Source organism: Caretta caretta, chromosome 22 (assembly GCF_965140235.1).
Source record: "Caretta caretta isolate rCarCar2 chromosome 22, rCarCar1.hap1, whole genome shotgun sequence".
Classification (NCBI taxonomy): domain Eukaryota; kingdom Metazoa; phylum Chordata; order Testudines; family Cheloniidae; genus Caretta; species Caretta caretta.
In genome coordinates this window covers 2776416-2782374 of record NC_134227.1, presented here as the reverse complement: position 1 = coordinate 2782374, position 5959 = coordinate 2776416, and the positions used below count along the sequence as shown (strand labels likewise).

The following is a 5959-nucleotide window of genomic DNA, read 5'->3' as shown; positions in this document are numbered from 1 at the left end:
TCTGCCATGAGGATTGAGTCCAAGCCCCTGGCATGGCTGCGGGGAGATGGGATTCTGGGTCTTATCCAGCGCACGCTGCGGGACACCAGCTGAAACCACTGAGGCCAAGAGGGACAGTTTTCAGGTGGCAAAAGGGAAACTTTGAGGCTCCCAGCAGGTCTTGAGGAGCAAAGAAGTAGCACAGGGTTACCACCATCCCTGGGGGGGCTCGAACCACCAGCCTTTCGGCCAACAGCCGAACACGCTGACCCCTTGCGCCACAGAGACACCTAGAGACTGATGTGCTGTTACCAAAGCTGGTGCCTAGCAGCGTGCATGTGTGGGGCAGAGTGTTGGGGTGCGGGAGGCAGTGAGGGGTGCAGGTTCTGGGAGGGAGCTTGGTGCAGGAGCGGGCTCCAGGCTGGGCAGGGTGTTGGGGTGTAGGAGGAGCTGTGGGCTGTAGGCTCTGGGGGGGGGAATTTGGGTGCAGGAGGGGTTCCGTGCTGGGCACAGTGTTGGGGTGCGGGGTCTGGAGGGAGCCCCGGGCTGGGGTTTGGGGTGCAGGCTCCGGCTGGGAGGTGCTTACCACTGGTGGCTCCCAGTCAGGAGCTGGCTGCTGGCACGTCTGTGCATGCGACCCCTGGGAGGGAGGGGGGCAGCGGATCTCTGTGCACTGACCACACCTGCAAGCGCCGCCCCTACAGCTGCCATTGGCCGGTTCCAAGCCAATGGGAGCTGCGGGGACAGTTCTGGAGGTGGGGGCAGCGCGTGGAGCTGCCTAACCCCCCACTTTCCCCACGGGCCCCAGAGATGTGCCAGCAGCCAGCCGGGTCTGGGAGGGGCCCGGGGCCAGGGCAGACACGCAGCCTCTGAGCCCCGCTGCGCTGCTGGACTTTTAGAAGCAAAGAGTGTGGGGTTGTCACTGAGCTGAAGGAGGGAAATGGTTAATTAAGAGAGATGGCTGAAGAATAAAATAGTCCCAGAAGCAGAGGTGCTGGAATGCGGGGGAGGGAGTGGGGCCTGGCTCCCAGCTGTTAAAGGTTGGGGAGACTATGCCCTCCAACTCTTTACCGGCCCTAAGGACAAGGGACTGCAGGAGAGGGTGGAGAGGAGCAAGCAGGGGCCAGGGTCTTGGGGAGATGGGGCAATGCGGGGTTGGGATCTTGGGGATATGGGGGGGCTCAGGGGGATGGGGTGGGCCACAGTTTGGGTGCCTGTGGCCCTCACACTTTCAGGGGGCTTCCGAAGCTCCTGACCACAAGGATGACAAAAGATTAGCAGGCTACTGTTTTAGGTGCTCAGCGCCCACTGGCAGCCAGCTCCTGCCTGCACCCCCCACTTGCTAGCTGGCCTGACCCACAACCTCCTCCTCTTCTCCTTCAGCTCCTCCCACCTGCCAGTGATCAGGTGTGTGGGAGGAGGGGGGAGAGGAAGAAATAGGGCGGCATGGCAAAATACTGGACAGGGGTGGGGAGCAGGGCCTGAGATGGAGCAGGGGTCAAGCAAACCCCAGGAACTCTCAAAGTCAGCACCTCTGAGTACAGAAGCCTCCCCTGTGTTATACCAGTAAAATAAAAACCAGCAGGATCTTATTAAAGGGGAAAAGGCAAAATGCCACATTTATTGTGAATACAGAAAGAATCATAGTAAGCAGTTAGTTATAGCTATAACATTCCATTCAATTTTATATTTATTCACACATTCATTCATACACACACACACACAGGTTCTGCAAGGTTGTTGTTATAGTTACCAGCCTTAGAGTTGCTCATGCCAAGCCACTGGCCAGGTGGCCTGAACATGAGGAGGGAGCAGGGCCTTGTCAGATGCTCATCTGATGCTCCTGGAAGTTCGTTTGTAGAATCAGACCCCAAAGTTCTCACTTTGTAGAGTCCATTTTTATAGGAATTTCTTCCTATGCCAGTCTATGGGAATTGCTTCATCATGCTGTTGCTGAATCAATCAGCAGATGGCACATTCCTGACAGCTCCGTGCTGCCAGATGTTATCTTGTTCTTTGGTTCTCCCATCCTTGAGGCTGTTGGGTGGATTCCAGTCTACCCTCCAGGGGTCCTCCGGTTGTTTCCACTTGATGCCTTCTTCAGCAGATGGACGCTGGATTCTTAGGCTGGCACCTCCCTGATCATTCAGTTATTATCCACACCAAGCATCCATCCACATACATCTTCTATCTCTATTTTAATCACAATTGTTGACAAAGCGAGATGAATACAACAAAAGGGTGGGGAGTCTCTGGGTGCTATTTCTGTTCTTACAAAGAATTGCTTTGAGAATAGACTCTGTCTCAGAATGTACTAACACAATTAGCAGCTTGCAACTTTCACACAGAGAGGGAGAGAAACAGTACCAAAAACCAAGAGACCTCTTAATCAGCAATACCCTGGAACTTAAACTATGGGGAATCAAACTCATTTGTGATTTTAATACAGAACTTCTTTAATATGATCCAACACCTGAGTCTGAGCTACCAGGATCCCTGCCACAGAGCAGGGTGCACAAGTCTCAGCCTCCCTTTCCCACACATGGCTCTGGACACCACCAGGAATGATTTGGCTCCTGGCACGCAAGAGCTGAGTTGCCTGGACAGGGGCTTGAACCCTGGTCCCGCCCATTAAAAGCCTGATGCTCTGTGGACTGAGCTGGTCAGGCTTGCTGAGAGCCTCTCCCCATCCTCTTTTTCTCCACGGCCACTGCCAATTCTTCCTCCTCTTCCTCCCTCCTGCACCTCAGGGTCAATAAATCTCTGCACCTAGACAGCCGGCCCGCCCTCTGCACCCCAATCCCCCATGCCTAAGCCTCCCTGCCAAAGTCCTGCACCTGGCTCCATAGAATTAAGTCTCACATCTCGCTGGGAACTCGACTTCTTGTGCCCAGAGAGTCTCTGCCCCCTCAGTCGCTGACCTGAGAAACTCAGTGTCAAGGTTCCTTCCCACTCTGAACTCTAGGGTACAGATGTGGGGACCTGCATGAAAACCTCCGAAGCTTACTTTACCTGCTTAGGTTAAAACTTCCCTAAGGTACAAATTATTTGCCCTTGGATTTCCACTGCCACCACCAAACTTTATCTGGGTTCCTGAAAAAATGGAGTTTGGACACGTCTTTCCCCCCAAAAATCCTCCCAACCCTTGCACCCCACTTCCTGGGGAAGGTGTGGTAAAAATCCTCACCAATTTGCATAGGTGACCACACACCCAAACCCTTGGATTTTAGAACAATGAAAAAGCATTAAGTTTCCTTACAAGAAGACTTTTAATAGAAGTAAAGGAATCACCTCTGTAAAATCAGGATGGTGAATATCTTACAGGGTAATTAGATTCAAAACATAGAGAATCCCGCTCAGCAAAACCTTAAGTTACAAAAAAGACACACAGACAGAAATAGTCATTCTATTCAGCACAGCTTATTTTCTCAGCCATTTAAAGAAATCATAATCTAACACATACCTAGCTAGATTACTTACTAAGTTCTAAGACTCCATTCCTGTTCTGTCTACGGCAAAAGCATCACACAGACAGACACAGACCCTTTGTTTTTCTCCCTCCTCCCAGCTTTTGAAAATCTTTTGTATCCTCATTGGTCATTTTGGTCAGGTGCCAGCGAGATTACCTTTAGCTTCTTAACCCTTTACAGGTGAGAGGATTTTTCCTCTGGCCAGGAGGGATTTTAAAGGGGTTTACCCTTCCCTTTATATTTATGCAAGGCTGATGGCTGCAGTCCCTCAATCACCGCTGAATACGCTGTGGTCGCTGAAAGAGAGGCTTCTGCTGCTGTGTTGGATTTCCTCTTCGCTGGCGAGGGGCCCTCTGGTCTCAAGTCAGACCCAAGGACACTGTGGGACTCACCAACAGGTCCAGTGCTCACCGCTGGGTCAGTTCTCCCCCCATATGGGTGTTTCCTTGCCTGGGTGAATGAGCCCCCAGACTGCTGCTCCCCATCCCCTGGGGTCCCACCACTACCCCGACCCAAAGACAGCTCAGTCCCCACAAGTGCTCCCAAGGTGGGGTGAGAGACTCCTGGTGCTCCACTCCCCAGCTCCCCCAATTCCGCACTCTCCTTCACCTGGTCTCCTGACAAGTCAGGCCCCAACACTAGCCTGGACCCAAGCCTCCCAGGGACTGGCACACACAAAAACCTTCTTCCTGGGGGAGGCACAGGCCCACCCCAGGCACTGCAGACACATGCTCTTCCTCCCACTCCACTCGTCTCGCAGATGTTTCACGCTCCTCCAAGTCCCAACCAGCAGCCCCGCCACCTGCACCCCTCTCCAACTGGGGGGGCTGAGCCCCACCCTCCTCCCCACTCCCACGAAGGGAAGCCGAGCGCTGGGTGAAACCTAACGCTGATGGGGCAATTCTTTCAGACTCTCCACGGAGCCCACATCACTCTGCTGTAGGAGGGAGCCCTCAATACGAAGCAAAAGCTCCAAACATTCCCCACACCCTGTCTCAGACAGGCCAGCCAGATCAGCACAGCCACGTGAAGGCAGAAAAAGAGGCAAGGAGACAGAGCTTCCACCTCCACCCTGTGAGATGCAGCTATCTGGGAGGAACCTGCGATATGCCCAGAGGCCTTTATTCCTCCAGCCTGTGAGGACAGAGGGGATGTCAGGAAGTTTCCCCTTCAATCCCACACACTAGAGGCCCTTCTTAGGAAAGGCAAAATCCTGAAGAGAAAAGGACACGCAGAAGGATGCAAAAGTGATAGACTTTTATAATCTTGGGAAATAGCTCATTGCCTGACCAGGGACTTGAACCCTGGACCCTCAGATTAAAAGTCTGATGCTCTACCAACTGAGCTAGCCAGGCTCACAAAGAAAAGGAACAAGTTCATGCAGAGGAGAAACTAGTCAAGAAAAAGAGAGCAGGAAACAATAGAGGAAACCTGCTGCTCTCTCTCTATCTCTTCCCAGCCCTAGCCCTGGTCTCCTCCTCCCTCCAGCACCCTGAGGCATTTTGCCAGCACAATGCCCAAGTCAACTCCACCCTCCCCAAACTCTAGAAGGCCCAGCTCATCAACCTGGCCACTCTTACAGCCTCCTCTCCAGCCCTGACCAATAGGGAGGAGGATTGAGTCTCCCTCCCTCAGGCCCACCCTTCAGCATTCCTGGGTAAAGACCAACACCGCCAAAGTGACTTTGGGCCAGCAGGTCAACCAAGCGGGCTGCCTCCTAGGCCTTGCTGCAGCCCAGCTGCAGCACTCAGAGTAAATCCAGCTCACATCCCTCCCTATAGGGCTCCAGGCAAGGCCAGCCTTCTGGATCCAACGTCTCCTCTGGCGTTCAAGTCACAGCTGCAAGCAGGCAAAAGACTGGCTCCCACATTTGAAAGAGCAAGACAAAGCCTTGAAACTCCACCTATGCTTAGGTGTGAAGCAACAAGTCCAAAAGTCCCACTGAGATCTGAGCTCAGCTTGCAGTATTCAGCACTCTGACAGCTGACCTTTACGCCATGGGACCCGATGATGTCACAGTCTCTAGACACTTGTGGCCCTCAGCTGGCAGGCTTGAACTCTGCACTTACAGCTCTCCAGCTGCTCCCCCTCTCTCTGCTGCTCTCGCCCTTCCCTTGGTTTATCATAGTAGCTGGCCCCACTTTCTGCCAACCAGAGACTCTGCTTTCTGGGCCCGCTCCTGTGGAGGTGGGCTTCTATCCTGCTTCCTAGGACTAAGCAGCAGAAAGAGGCCTTTCCAGGAAATGGTCATGGCTTCTGGGAATCCCTGTGTGGCTCTGGACACCACCAGGAATCATTTGGCTCCTGGCACACAAGGCAATTTAAAAGCTGAGTGCCCGGCCAGGGGCTTCAACCTTGGACCCCCAAAGTAAGAGCCCGATGCTCAACTGACTGAGCTAACTAGGCTTCCCGATAGAATCTACCCCTTTGACCACAAGAATGAGCAGGCAGGCAAAAGAGAGGCAAAAAAGTGCCAGAAACCCCTCCTCTTTTTCTCCACAGCCACTGCC

General features: G+C 53.4%; 1 non-coding gene across 1 annotated transcript; it reads right to left on the bottom strand.

The window, feature by feature from the left end:
• Positions 1–4731: 4731 nt before the first annotated feature.
• On the bottom strand, positions 4732–4804 carry TRNAK-UUU (transfer RNA lysine (anticodon UUU)). The gene has a single exon. It is a non-coding gene; the product is annotated as a tRNA-Lys (tRNA).
• Between the last annotated feature and the right edge of the window lie 1155 nt (positions 4805–5959).